This window comes from Asterias amurensis, chromosome 1 (assembly GCF_032118995.1).
Source record: "Asterias amurensis chromosome 1, ASM3211899v1".
Taxonomy (NCBI): domain Eukaryota; kingdom Metazoa; phylum Echinodermata; class Asteroidea; order Forcipulatida; family Asteriidae; genus Asterias; species Asterias amurensis.
In genome coordinates this window covers 14,436,642-14,452,312 of record NC_092648.1, presented here as the reverse complement: position 1 = coordinate 14,452,312, position 15,671 = coordinate 14,436,642, and the positions used below count along the sequence as shown (strand labels likewise).

The following is a 15,671-nucleotide window of genomic DNA, read 5'->3' as shown; positions in this document are numbered from 1 at the left end:
CCCCCAAAAAAAAAAAAAAATATTACAAAAATTGTGTCATCTTTAGATACTTATAATTTGTCTCCCCACACCCCCACCCCTGTGTCCCCCTCCCCCCCACCTGCCTCAAATAAATGTTTGCAATCCTTTGCTTGGTACTCCATGTTTCTTTCCTCTGTGCTATAATCATTTTTTAATTTCACATACTTAGTTGAAAAAAAGAGACAATCGCTTGCAACCCTACACCTAAAAAGCTACCGTTTCTTATATTTTAGTGCTTTTTATCAGGATTTAGATAAGCCCTTTTCTAACTAATGGGAAAAATGCTATTAAAAATGAGACTAGGAGAAACAGTTATTGTTGGTCTATTGGGATCAGGTGTTTGATCTAGCTTATTAAAATGGTTTTAGCTCCAATTAAAGTATTGCACACATTGAGACAAAATTATTTCCATAATCAAGAACTAAAATTAACCATACAAGATCAAAAACCCAACCTCCCCCCCCCCCCATTTTTAATTGATTGATGCCGCGCCCACATCACATTAACCTCGTTCCTAAAAGCAGTCAACCGCGCGGAAAGCTGTGTACTGTCCAAGCTGTAGCCCTGGGTAAGAGGCTGACGAAATGTCATCAACGTTATCACAACCGGTGTGTGAACTGCTGTGTTATGTTTCGCTGCTGCTCTCACATTTTGTGCCGTCAAATTTCGTATAAACACGGTGAGTATTTTTGTTGCCATACTTCTGTAGACGTTGTTAGTGTTACATATAGTGTAAATATGTGTTTGGTTAACAGTGTTCGCAGGAGATACCCTCCAATTAACTTATTCGGTGAGTGTTTGTTATGTCCAGAACTCGAAGTCTTTCACATTCGGCCTGACTGTACGGCGAGTCATACATGTTTACACAGCCCAGTGTGGCAGCAGTAGGCAGTGACTGTACATGAACTCTGTGATAGTCCCTCACACAGCTATGTGCGATCATGTATGTTGTTGTTTATGTTGTATGTCCATAAAAGTTATATTACTTTGTATTTTGTATCAAGTTATTTATTGTTGTGAGACCGGAAAGAAAAGAGGACGAATTCAACTGCCATTTTTTTATGTCGATGCGAATAAACGATTTATATTATGCAGACATCAGTCGGAATTTTCTGCGATGTCATTTACTGAATTCCGTTTTTTCTAAAAAACTCTTCCGTTTTTCACCTGTGTTATTTTGTAACTATTTTCTTGATAACATTGTTGTTAATTCAAGGTAAAAAAAAAACATTATAAATATGACAAAGGGCCTATACTCAATAAATTGAAGCTCAATTAAATTTTTAAATAATTTGATGCAAAAAACCTTTCTCCTGCTGTGGTTAATGTCTTAACTCAATACGGTTTCATGGTGTTTTCTGGACAGCTTTGCTAGAAAAGCCTTCCATTTGTAGTTGGTCATCATTGTGACACAACCAACGGAGTGTGCGTGGGTATGTTACTCAGTACTCCTATCGAGAACTATAGGTTTGTTCCGCTTTCACCTCCACGAACGTGGAGGCGATAGCGGAACAAACCTCATATAGTTCTAGGAGTAGGTACCCAGATTCTATTCATTTGTGCTTAGATTGCTGGGAACCACCACCAAGGTTCATGACACCGTTGTTTGGATCCCTTTGCATCAATAAGAGAATGCTGGGAAAGAACACTAAAAAATATGCGTGTAGCCCCGGGTGTGGTACTGGTAGATTCTATGTTTCTTAAGAGAAACCACTAGCCACGAACTCAGACACCGCTAGCCCGCTAGACTAATCGCTTCTGGAAAGTTAAAGTCCAAACAATGTTATGTACATGGAGCACACTGGGGATCGATTGGGGATAATGGACTTTTATCACCAGAATTTGAAGGATTTTGAGTTTGTAGAATTGTTTGTGCTATTCTAGATTTTATTTTGGTCGTTATTTGAATCCAGTGTTTTTTCATTCCTGTTTGAGAATTCTGATTTGTTTTTTCTTATTCAGTGAAATTGGATCGATTCTGTATTCTACACCAATTTTTGCAATTCCATCCGCGTTTACTGCAATGTAGCATTTTAAAAATGCTACACGTAGTGGTGATAATCGAACCCTCCATCCTCCTAACTGTCCAAGACTGAGGGTTATGAGACAACTCTCGATTACTTGTGCAATTTCTATCATTTTTGTCAGACTCATGACCAGATTTGCCCAATTTACTAAGATTAAAAAAAAATCGTTGAAGTCACAAATTCTATGAACATTTATGTAGATTTGATCTTCAATGTGTAATTGAATCAATTTGGAACACATAACATCATAGAGAAAGTATATTTTTTTAAATGGATAAAAATTACCAGAGACTGACCAAAATGTCTGTGAACCTACATGTAGGACGCCTGGTTGAGGATTAAGCCCTGCACCGAGCAACATCTCGACCAATCAGCAAAGCTAAACTGCTGTGTAGGCGAGGTCTTTGTCTTTATGCGCACAATTAATTAAGTTGCACCACTTATTTGTAAGTTGCACTGCTGAGATCAGCATTTCAGAATGTGCACTCAATCTGGGGGTGGGGGGGTGGGGTTGTATTAATTCAACCAGCGTTTTGCATTACATAAACAAAACTGACAGGTTTTCCAGCTAACAAGTTTGACAAGTTGAATCTACAAATACTGATTTGGGCGTGACGTGACCGAGTGGTGAAGTGCCCTGGACTCAAGCTCTGGTGTTTCTGATCAGCAGAGAGGGGGTTTGAGTCCCAGTCTTGACACAGTTTGTGTTCTAAAGCAAGGCACTTATGAACCGTTATTGCTTCAACCTTCAGATGGGGCACTAATCTGTTAGTCCCATGTGTTGTATAAAGCACATAAAAGAACTAATAACGCAGTATACACTATTCACCAAGAGAACTCACCAAGAGAAGGGAATGCCCTGGTGTTACTAGCAGTTGTAGCTGAATCCGCCATAAGCACTTTTGAAACCTGTATAACATTCATAAAAGGGTTTCATAAGCGCGTACATGTAGATAAAGCGCTGTTCTAAAAACTAATTACACTATTATTATTACATTACAATGATCACTGCATATTCTCATATTATAATATGAACCAATTGTCTTAATTGAGTATCATAATTTTTGCTTGAATTTTCTAAACTATTTATTTTAAATGTACAGTTCGTAATTAACAACAATTGGTTGTTTAGATCGACACGTACAGCAGACACTTTCAACATGTATTTTCACTTTAGTTCAAAGTATAAAAAGCACGTCCTACTCATTTCAAAATTTGTAACAGTGTTCATGGCGTTTACATTTAGGGCCTAATTCGTTGTAATTTGTAACAGTTAACCTTGCATACAATGTAAATTCAAAACATTATCTGAGAGGTGATGCATTCAGATTCTGCTGTTTGTACACATGTGTACACTGCACATGGTCACACAAAACAAAACAGTCGCACCACGAAGAAGACATTTGTCATGCCTAAATGTTGACAGAGCTCACGAATAGAAAGGCCTTCCTTTGCATAATTGTCATCTCTTCCAAGACACCCAATACAAACACTGAAATGGTCTCTGTATTATTAAGGTAGGTCAGGCCACCATTACATTCAATCACGTTAAGCGTTTGTTGCCAAACAATGCCGCGATTACATTCAGAGGGAGCTAATAAAAGCCTTGTGGTAGTCTCCTTTCACCCCTATCATCCTGTTAAGTCTCCTCCAGTCCTGGGGCCCTCACTAGGATAAATAATCATAAAAGGCACTGATGAAAGGATGTCTTAAAGATTTGGTTCAAATTATGGTTGCTGGACAGACCTCGGAATGGCGATACTCGATGGATGGCGTTTAGCACTCGCTTGGGTATGCGGGTCTTAATCGGATATTTGTTGGCAATCACAGGAGCATGAACTGTAAGGAATCCATCAGTAATAACCTGTTTATGGATGCAGTTGATTGATAGCTTGCTGTAACAGGTTCATAAGTGTGTTGCATTTGTGCCTCAAAACTTGCACAGGTCTAGACTGTACATCGTGTGGGTACGAAATCCCCTTAGGAGGATGTACCATACCTGACAAGGTTCAAAAGTTACTGACAGACAACACTTAGTGTAAAAATTTCACTGAATTGTGAAAGAGCAACTACAATTTATCCCTATGCACATTCACTTGGGCACACAAGAGCTAAATAATGCAGGCATGATGGTTCACTCTTGTGGGGCAAGGTAGTGTTTCATTTAACAGGGTAACATTTCTAGGGGGCACCAAGGCAATTAGTATTATAGTATTAACAGCCTCTTGGCATGGTGGAAAATTCCTCCAAGTTGCTTCATCGGATCTGACAGTGCCCTCAACATAAATGAACCATGCATATAATGTAGAGTCCATTTCAGTAAGTTCACAGTGTACTTGAATACTATTTTGACCCACTTGGCCTCGGTTTCAAGCCTGATGCTTCAATTTAATTGAAAGGACAAGGGCACCTTTCTCCTTGGTAAAATGATTTTCTATGAGGAACTTCAGTCATTTTGAGGGGCACCAAGCCAATGACCAGGGGCAGCAGAGCCAATTGTCTCTGTTTGTGCCAGAGATCAATCCTGCTGGTTTTTTTAAAGACAATATAATGATCTGAATGGGAGAAATATAAGATGACTTACAAGCATTTGATTTAAAATTGACTACAAATTACTCTGTGTATTCAAACAGTACATTCGGGGTTGATTACAAAGATGATTAGAAAGTCATCGAGAAGCATGTTAATTTGATTATGTACTTCAATGTAAACTTGAGCAATTATGTCTACAAATTGGCTATACATTTGTTATTGCCATCACTGTAATCCTCAAAGTAGCCAAACCCCATAAAGCACCAACAAAACAAAAAAATACCAAAGCTGTGCTGATTATTCACTCTGATCAGATCCTTCAGTACTCTTTGTTTTCTCAAAACGACAACATGTCAGAGGCAATAGCTTTGGGAAATAGCATTGGTGAACCCTTTACCTCCCAAGTATTTCCTCAGATGTGTGTGTTTACAAAATCTACCCAAGTAGGCCTAAATTATTCTTAATGGGTTCAACAACTTTCTTTTCTTCAGATGATTTTCCAATAAGACATGTTAAGTGACATTCTTCATCCTCATTTGTTTTTAATAGTCCTGGAAAAGAAGTCTCAGTTGTTTAAAATGCATAATGCATGCATTGATGAGCAGGCAACAAAATAACAGATGTTACTGCAAATAATGCGTTATCGTTTTCCTTACTTGATATTCAAAGGAGTTATCTATACACAAAAACATTGTGTGTGTTTTTAACTGGAATTTGATCTGATCGTCAGATGATACTGTGTGGAATGTGATCAGAGTGAAATAATTAAATTTAATAAATCACTGTACTGGATTATAGTGATTGAAAGAAAGAAAACAAATAGTACAAATTAGTTCCCGATATTCAGATTTCATTAACATTTTTTTTCTTTTGGAGCTTAAAATGCCTTTTTTGGATCAAAGTTCAGTTGCACACAGTCATAGCACTTTCTGTATTTATTTTCATAACATGTATTTAGTGCAGGATCATGAACATGTTCACTCAAGTGTACATGATAGTGATGATAAATGCTACCCTGCAATAGTGTGAATTCTAAAATGATGAATAAAATACGCCTACATTGTACGTGTTCATGTTTTGTTGACAAACTCTTGGAAAAGCAGCAGCACTTTTTTTTTTTTTAAATGATGTACAACATGAAGGTGTTTGGCTTTCACTGTACACTGCACTTTGAAGTGTGTAGCAAATACACTATGTACAAAACATACATTTTAAAATACATTTATTCATTCGCCAATTGAAGCTACCTCACATTCTGCATGGTATGTGAATTTAAACTCTGTGATGAAGCCGAGTGGTATCCATCACATAGTGCTTGTTATACAGAGTGCCAAATGAGTCATCAGCCTCTTGCATTTTTGGCTTTTAAATCATTCTTTACTGTGGGTGTTACATATTAATGCCAAATAACCCTTGAGGCTACAAGTAAATAACTAGCTCCTCTGAAATGTAAATTGTGCGATTTTTTTACTTCCCGTTATAGTTTTTAGACAAAATCAATTTGACTTTCACGGTATACTAACTATGTGAACATGTCCTTCAATAACCCCAAGCCCCCCCCCCTGCTTTGCTGAAATTAAAGGGTGACAATAAATTTCTTCATTTTCTTCTCAAGATTATTGGCAAGTGTCTTGACGTGTAACGGGGCTTGATGTACAATACACATGTTTCTTACTAGGCTAATGGATGAGTCAGCTTTTTCTCATTCCTGAAAGACTTGGCCTGAGTGGGGGACTGAATTCTGTCCTCAAGATGCATCTCAGTAATGACTGTCGATCGGCGACAAACTGACTGTCCGAGATAGTGGGAGGGGTTAGTGTGGTGGGGGATAGAGAGAGAGACAGATTTTTCAGCTGTGTATTATGACTTCTATTACGACATCTGGCACTGACTCTGTGTAATCAGTTTAAATTCTACTGCAGTCCATTCCTGGATTTGTTTTCTTTAAGCTCTTCATAATTGCATTTTCATTCACAATTGCATTTTCATTCACAATCGCATCTGGATCAGGCGCCAGCCCTGTTTTTTCTATATCACATAGCATTCAAAATCATTTATTGTCAGTTATGGCTCACTTTGTGAGACGGTGTGAAAACAGTTCTGAGAAGTTGCTGTAGCCATTTCATTTTTATTTACATGGTAGATTAATTTTCTGGCTCATTTTTGTGGAGGCACATGATTTGTGAAGGTTCTTTTTCTTCTTGTTCATACCATTTTGATTTGTGCATAGAGTAAGGTCCTTGCTCTATGATTTTATGGTAATAATAATACGGACATTTATATTGCGCAGATACCTATATAAATATACTCTACTGCGCATTACATGGAATACAAAAAAATGCATAAAATAAATATGAAAAAACAAATACACAAACAGAGCAAGAATGAGTTAAGTGAGTGAAGTAAACAAATGGGTTTTAACTTAGATTTAAATAAAGTGAAGAAGACTGTCTAATGCAAGGTGGGAGATTATTCCAAAGATTTGGAGCGGCGTATAGAAATGCCCGATCACCTAAAGTTACCCTAGATTTCTTATGGTAAACATTTTGAGCTAAAATCCCTGCAGTCTTGTGGTTTTTACCCCAAAATTTGACCCCTGCATTGATAAATTGTGTAGCCAGCTCTCAACCATGTATTCCCTTCTCTTCCTGCCCACTGTTTTCTAGTTACATAAATGAGCTGATGTAGCTCTGTAGAGGGTACATGTTTCTCAAGGATTTTTCTAAATTGAATATTTCCCCCAATGGAAAGCGATGTTTTAATAGCTGCCTGACCTATTAAACCAAACCGACCCCGAGTTTGCAGCATTCCCCATTCCCTTCTCACCTCTAGTTCTGAGAAGGGATCAACATTCCAACTTAGATCCCACTTCTGTTTAGTCCATTAATGGAAAGCAGTTTACAACAGTACCTTAGAGGTTGATCAATTGGAAAAGTCTTGCCAAATGAGAAACAATTTGGTCCATTTGATTTACAAAAGGCCGGCCATTTGTTATTTCTTCTCTGCCTTCTTTGAGCAAGTTTATTGTTGATGTCCCTAGGTTCTAGATTCACAATTAAGTAAACCAATTTATTGGAGCGTCTTGACTGACCCAATTTCAATGTTTGGGTCAGACTTCAGATTTGTTTTCATTTGGTGATATATTGTCACAATTATGAGTATCATTGAGTTGTTGATTCAAATCAAAGAGTGCTGTGTATATTTGAATGGCTGTACAAACATTATGAGCTTATTTGTGTTTCTTTCAAATCACTTTCCTTTTTGGGGTGTTTTGATCACTTTTTTGGTTGAGATAAATTTGTAGTCCTCGAAATAACCAATGGCACCACAGCAATCCCTGTGGTGCCCTTTGCTTTTGCTATGGTGCCCTCAGCAAGGTTCAAATACAATTCACAACCTTAAATTTCCCCATACTGTACATGTAGCAGTGCCCCTTACAGAAGAAAAATTACCGTCTTCTAAAACGAAGTTCAAGGCCTGAATTTGAAAATTACATTTATAACATCAATGTGGGTTGTGCCCTTAGGTTATCTTATTATTCTAAAGCAAGAGTTACACAGGTTTTAATCTCTTGTTATTTCTACCCCTGTTAACTTTCTTGATCTTATAGTACATACTCCCCCCCCCCCCACCCCACTCCAACATCCAACATACAAAACAACGCTGCAGGGCTAATATTTTTATAGACTGGAACTTTTCACACGTTTCAAAACATTGCCCACCAATACCAATATCTAATTATAAACAAAATGCCTTCAGCTAAAGGTCTGTTGATACAGGTACAAAATTCTAAATTAAACTGATCCTCCAGTGACCCCCTGACATTGTTACCCTTAGCACCCTGGCCAAAGGCAGGTGGCTCTTGTCTTTTCATAATGAGATCCCGACCTCCCAAGAGGTCAGTGACTGATTTATTTAGGATTTTGGTCAAGTTGGGTCATTTGGATAAAATTGGAAGTAGCTCAGTTGTGGTATATGAAATCAGTGTACATTGAAATGCAATGTACTTGTACTTGTACATATTTTGCTACACCTGTACTGTACACACAAACATGTGGGTATTTGGTGAGGTAGTTCTCCAATGGTGGTCATCAATGGTTCTAATACTGAGTTTGTCATGATGGAATGCAGGAACTTTTTATACAGGTATTTATATAGATTTTCAAATGATTTTACATTCACTGTGTATACATTCAATTTGTACACATTCTGTACACCATTTAAAGATGCTATGTCAGATTTTTGTCCCCAAACATTAAAAAATAGATTTTTTTAAAAATTTAAAACGTTTCTTATAAAACACATAAGAATTGGTCACGTGATATATTGTCGGTGTCCCGACAAAAACTAATTTTTGAGCACTTTATTTCACTGCTACTAATAATTGGCGGACTTTTTCAAGCAATGGCTCAAATGAAAGCTTGTAACTTTCTCGACCCACATCAAAATACATACTGATTTTTAAATCAAAATTTTGGGGTCAAATCGGCCAAAAATCTGACAGCAATTCTAAACACCTCTGTACACCCTTTAAACACGCAAATAACATGTTCACTTTGAACACACAAGTTACATTGTATTTAATGTAGTTTTACAATGATGGTCCTACATGTTTACTGAGTTTGACATGATGGAATGCATTGTGGAACCTTTTTACATTACAAACATTTTCCAATGATTTTATGCATTATTGTTATCCGCTGTAGTGAAGTCTTCACTTTTTTTTCAAATACATGTTTTTGTACTAAACCTTACAGCTTGAATAGTGCTTTATTGTATGTTGGGATAAATACACACGGATGATGCATTAATGCAGCAATTTTTGAGCTGTGAAGCGTAACAGGCTTCTTTTACATTATGCACAACATACAGTCGATGACGTTACATAAAGTCTGTATGCGTGACATTCATGCTCAATGAATATTTTCTTTCAATCAAGTGGCTTGTCATATGGTAAACGTAATTCAGTTTGAAGTTTGACTTAACCTTTCAACTCAAAGAGTCATAACACACACACACTCATGTAAATCACCTTGATTTCCTGTACACAATCTATATAAAAAAAAAAATCATCAATTTAAAGGGTAGCCAGGATTGAATGCAAGAGTGTTTGCGTGCAATTAACTGGACCATCAACTCTCACTAGCTAATCAATATCTATCTGATCGTCTTATGAGGCGGCGGTGTGGTAGTGGACTGGCTTGATGACTCACATATTGAAATTATAATTTAACGCAGAAGATCTGAAGTTATGGATACTATTTAAGCTTGGGCGATATCACGATATTATCGAATATCGCGATATTAACTTGGAAACGATTTCGATATCGGATGGATTTGGTATATCGCGATATATCGATATATCGATTAAATATCGTGATGTATTTGCTAGCTGAGACATCTTGCACCCCATAGGTTTGGAGTAAAACCAGAAGAATAGGTCATTAGAACACCTCTCTTATGCTATGACTGTCTCTCTACAACTTTCACTGTGAGTTTTAAGACTGATTATATCAAATTTCATTAATCGCGATTATATCGAATATCGCGATATATTGTCGGCGATATATCGTGAATAAAATAAATCGATATCGCCCAAGCTTAATACTATTTATTATTATTATTATTTTGTTGGCATCCTGATATTCTTGAACTGGAATTATGCATGGGTGATGTGACTCGTGACAATGTATGTTTGCAAAACAAAACCTTGGGTTATAGGTTTGCAGGCATTAATCTGAGCATAAGGGGACAAAATTAAACCTTGCATGTTGTGCAAATGTTTGATTTTAAGATTTATTTGTGAATTTGCAATTGCTCAATTGTACATGTGGCACTTAATATCAATGTTGCTATGTAAGATGTGACTTGTGACAACGTATGTTTACAAATTAAAAAACCTTGGGTTATAGGTTTGCAGGCGTGAGGGGACAAAATTAAACCTTGGATTTTGTGCAAATGTTTGATTTTAAGATTTACCCATTTTCAATATAGAGTGGTTGGACACATCTCAAACTGCTGTAATGTTTGCAATTGCTAAATATTACATGTGAAATGTACTAAACTCTGAAATATTTTTTTAAATAGTGTATGTACAATGCTCATGAAACACCCTTGTACTAGTGCAAGGGTGGCTCTATTTTAAAGCCTTTATATTATGACATCTACATGTACTCTAGGTAGTTAACCTACAATAATAAAAAAGGTACTTATTTTGAACTAAAAGTTAGAATGAATGAACTAAAAGTTAGATGGACTGTGTGTGGTTGCATATATATTTTAAGCATAAATACCTCCATAAAAACTTGACGCCCCAGACAGTACTTCACAATGGTCGTTGAAATGTTAAAATCTGTCTTTAGGGCAGAAGTTAAATCATGTGAAATACCTGACAGTAGGCTGTATGTCTGTTTACTTTATTATACGTGTACGTCCAATTAAGTATGCCCTACAAAGCGAATTTGCTAGCAAACCAAAAGTACGCAAGATATATTTTTTCATTGCACTACCTTTAAACTTAATACACACTTCTAGTACCTGTACAATCATGGTAGTGCAACCATGGTACAACTCACATTTTATGTCTTCCAACTAATTCGCTTGTGTCTGCTCCAGCAATTATCCAAGACATAGCTGATGTGGTTTTAATGACAAAAGGGATTTGTCTAATCTGTTTGCACTTTACAGAATTCAAGGGCACCGTAGTATGAACCCAACAACTCTTTAGTAAAAAGACAAGCGTACACTTTTATTGAGCCTCTTGTTTTAAAGCACAAAACAGTTGTACTTTACCAGTTAAGGTTTTTCGAATAGGCAAACCACCATGCCATTACCATATTTACTGACATTAATTGGTTGCCTGCTCATTTGCCTGCAGAAATTTATTATCAGTTAATTTATGTTGAAAAAGCAACTATGAAGTTTGGTCTCTATATATGCCTAAACCCCATGTGATACAATTTTGACGTCATAACCATGTTTTTGCTGCGACTTTTTTGCAGGAGTTGAGCACATTTCAACTCTTCTGAATTGTTTGTTGCAAAATTGTGACATCAAAATTTGCATTCGCGAGAAGTGTGAATCAAGCTTTTCCATGCCTTTTTGAGAAGACGAACAAAATTTGTTGACTGAAAACAACTGACAGCTGTTGTTGCCCCAGTCTTGGCCTTTGTGCCCCCTTAAAACATTCTGATCTGTTAAAGGTGCCCTCTTTCATTAAGTGTCCTTGGCCCTTGGCCCTCCACATGTGAAAATCCAGGCGTGAATAGAGTAGCCCATACTCTTCCATGTTCCCCCATGTTTATTTATTGATAGCCTTCAATTTTATACAGCTTAAAGAGATTAGTGGCTCAGTGGTATCTGACTTTATCCCTATTGATTAATATTGATCCTTGATATGTGACAATTGATTGGGGGTCTAGTATGGTGTCTGATGCAAGCCTATCTACAGTGTACAAAGAAAGTTTGAATGTGTAATTATTGGCACACATACACCTTTTAAATTCATATTTTTTTACTTCCTATGATCTATGGTCAGACCAATCACATTTGCAGACCTGTTTGTCAATTTACTGAAGATCTGGAAAGTTTCCAACTGATACTCGTTTTGTTTTAAAGGGAAACTGCCAAAAAGAAACGGTTTCTAAAGTTCTAACAATCTGATCTAGATAGAGCAAGGACCAGCTCCTTGCTCTATGGTCTGAACACAGTAACAGGTAACACTGCCTTCATCTTGAGTTTAAAATTCAAATGGCAAGATTCCAATTGAAGTTGTGCTGTTTCCAAGATATTTTTTTGTAATAATTACTCAAAAGTGAATTCACCTTTAGGTGGACATGAATACAAGTTATTGGTATATTACATATTAGGACCAATAGCTACCTATAAAAATATACATGGTATGGTGATAACAAATACACTTGCCCCAAAATTCTCTGAGGTATTTATTTAAGGGAATTTTATTATTAATGGCTTGCGAGAAACCTGGATGGACTTGGGGTGGATGGACGTGCTCTGAATATTTCCACTGAACCTTATCCATGACATTTCAAAGAATACACACGTCATGGTGTGTCCAGTAATTATTATTTTTGTAGGGTGTTTTATTTTTTTGTCAAGAGAAGAAAAAAAAAACCTCATTTCCCTATGACCCAGGGATGGGTATCGAATGGCGAATGTGATATCTGTTGGTTACTGGGGAGACTCTGATGCAAACATGTGGGAGCGTTGACGTAGCCGTACTATGTATGTTTTGAACTATGCTTCTCCAGCAATTCCCCCATAGGGCTGGCTGGATTTCAGCCCAGAAATTCTTTCACACTCATTTGATATGATCTGGCTCGAGTCAATATTCATGGTGTGCTGCATTCATTTGTGACTCTTGTGCAATTCTTGTGTCTTGTACGTTTTTATATAATACTGTTTGTTATTTGCTGCGTAGTTTGTTGAGTTCTTGCTGTCCCAAACTACACAGAACGTAGGAATTGTTTACAGTCATTTTGTTGTACTATGTATTTTGTTCTGAATATTTGTGCTGTGCAGTACAGTGTACATTGTACATGTATGTCAATCATGTTTTAAGTACTGTATATTAATTAACATAAAGTATGCTCTACTCTAAGTAATGAGCACAGTCAGTCAATTACAAGTCCACCAACCACAACCCAGCATTGAGCTGCTACTTCGAAAACAGTGCTCAGCAATGTAAAACTGCTGTTGGAACATTATCATAGAATTGCCTGTATTCTTTTGTAATGTACATGACCTTGTACATATTTTGGCTGTCAAACCTGTTTCCCTAAAGTGTATTTTTCTTTTTCTGTAAGTCAAATCGGACTGTGGGTTGGTGTAGCACAGTGTAGTACATGTATAGTATTTAACCGCGCAGCGTTATTGTAATTTGTATGTTTTTGTCTTTCCAATTAGTACGTTACTTGTAGTGGACATACACTGTATAATGTACACCGTGTGAATATCCTGTTTTTGCAATCACAATCCTTGAACTTTGCTTGCTTCCTGTGCAACCTAAATACACATTGTACATAATGCAGTAAAATAATTGGTTAGCTTGTATCTTGTTTTTACGTAAGGGTAAACCAGTTAACATTGAAAATTTAAGGGTAGAGGCTCAGGCGGTGTCTTGAGCAAAAAAAAATCTATGTGCCTTCTGTCCAAAGAACCTCATACAGTAGCAGGTAATATTCAACCTATAATATAGAACTGTGTATAGTGGGACTATGTACTTGCACTAAGAGCAGTTGTCATATATTTAGACATTCCAAAATGCATGTTATTTGGCCTGCTAACACCTACTGGCTCTTGTGATAGACTTTGTGAGTGTAGACATTTCATATTGTTGTCAAGGGTCAGAAGTACGAGGTTGTTTACATGTTTTGAAAGATAATGAAAAAACACAGAATATTTAGTTCATATTATAGATCATCTGTATGTAGTGTGAGTATGCTCCTCACTTTGTGTGCAAACAGACATGATACAGACCTCAAAATAACCCACCGCTAACTCTTGCCGTGGTGCCCTTTTATTTGGCTGCGGTACCCTTTGCAAAGTTCCAATATAAATTTACGTTTTCCTCATCATAAGTGCCCCTTACCAGAGGGAAATTTCTGTGACCCTTCAAGGATGAAGTTCAAGGCCTGTGACAACATTGCAATAATGTCACGGATATGGTTTTGAAAGTGTTGTCAACACAACTGCAACCACGTAGTGGAGGTATAATTCTACAGGGTGTCAGAATACTAATGATAATTGACAGGTTATGCCTTAAAAAAAGTATATAGTGAAAATTCTTTTGGACATCCAACACAACTTTAAAAGTTCAACTGTAGCCATGAGTCGATGTACAGTAGTTGCATAGTTGCATGGGGTGTTAGAGTACAAGTGATAACTGACAGGTTGTGAATTTAAAGGGAAGTTTTTAATTTTAAAATGCTACAACATGCCCGATACTTCAGAGAGGCAATTGCCCCCAGGTCATTGCCTTGGTGCCCCTTGAAATGTTCCAATACATTGTTCCAAAACTGCCTTGCCCACTTGCCCACACAAGAACGAAGGATCGGCCTTGCTGGGAACACCCTATGAAATCCAACCATTCAGTTACAAATTAGTTTCTTTACACACATCGATGTACATGTAAGGTTAAACCAAATAATATTATATCTGTTAGACTTCAATTCAATTCAATTCAATTCAATTTATTTATTTCATCACAGATTACTTAAGTAAAAAGTGAAAATTGTTTTCCCTGTGTGCACTAAAAAGATTCAAATTTGATACTTATAGAAAAACAAAAAACATTACATTTTAAAAACACAGAATTAATTACAAAAATTAATATAAGCAACAAATAGGCTAGTTCAAGTTTTACAAAGAGAGAAACGTTATCAAAATCTCACCATCACTGATTAAAATGGAAAACAACAACTACTACTAAGTTGCCTTATAAAAAGTGAGTTAAAAAGATGAATAGCACTGGGTAAAAAAGATAGTCTGAACCGGTTTGTGCGAGTAGAGAGAGAACGGTACCTTCCTGCTGGGAGAATGTGAATGAATGAGTGAAGTGGGTGAGTTGGGTCCTGGGTTATAACTTTCAGTTTATTTACATACTGTTTGTCTAGGATTTCTCTCATGGGTTTTACTTCGAAACCTATTATCTTGCTGGCAACCTTGGTGATACGATCAATTTTCTTCTGATTTTTCACTGTTAGATTATTACATGTACATACGTACAGGTATCATCTTTAACTTTATGGACACGTTGTTCAAATTTGAGAGAGAAAAACTATACAGTGAAATCATAATCTGAGAGATAACCATATTTAATGCCGGTGCATGATTGATTACAGTACCATGACAAATAATATTTTTGTCTGAAACCATAAATTATATGCAGAAATATTCTCTACAGCTACACAACATCAAGGTGTCAAAAATATCTGCATAAAATCAATAACAATAATCCTGGGTGATTTTTTTATACTCAATGTGATGAAATTTTCAGTTGAATACATTATTATGCGCTACGATGCATAAATTTACATTTAAACATGTAAATTTAAAATCAAAGGATAGGAA

The 15,671-nt window shown here is 36.6% G+C and overlaps 1 protein-coding gene across 1 annotated transcript in view; it reads left to right on the top strand.

The window, feature by feature from the left end:
- Positions 1 to 623: 623 nt before the first annotated feature.
- Positions 624 to 15,671, top strand: part of LOC139946712 (BTB/POZ domain-containing protein 7-like) — a 47,693-nt gene continuing 32,645 nt past the window's right edge. The window contains exon 1 of the mRNA XM_071944368.1: positions 624 to 700. The gene's annotated coding sequence lies outside the window, so the exon portion shown is untranslated. The remainder of the gene's footprint in view (positions 701 to 15,671) is intronic.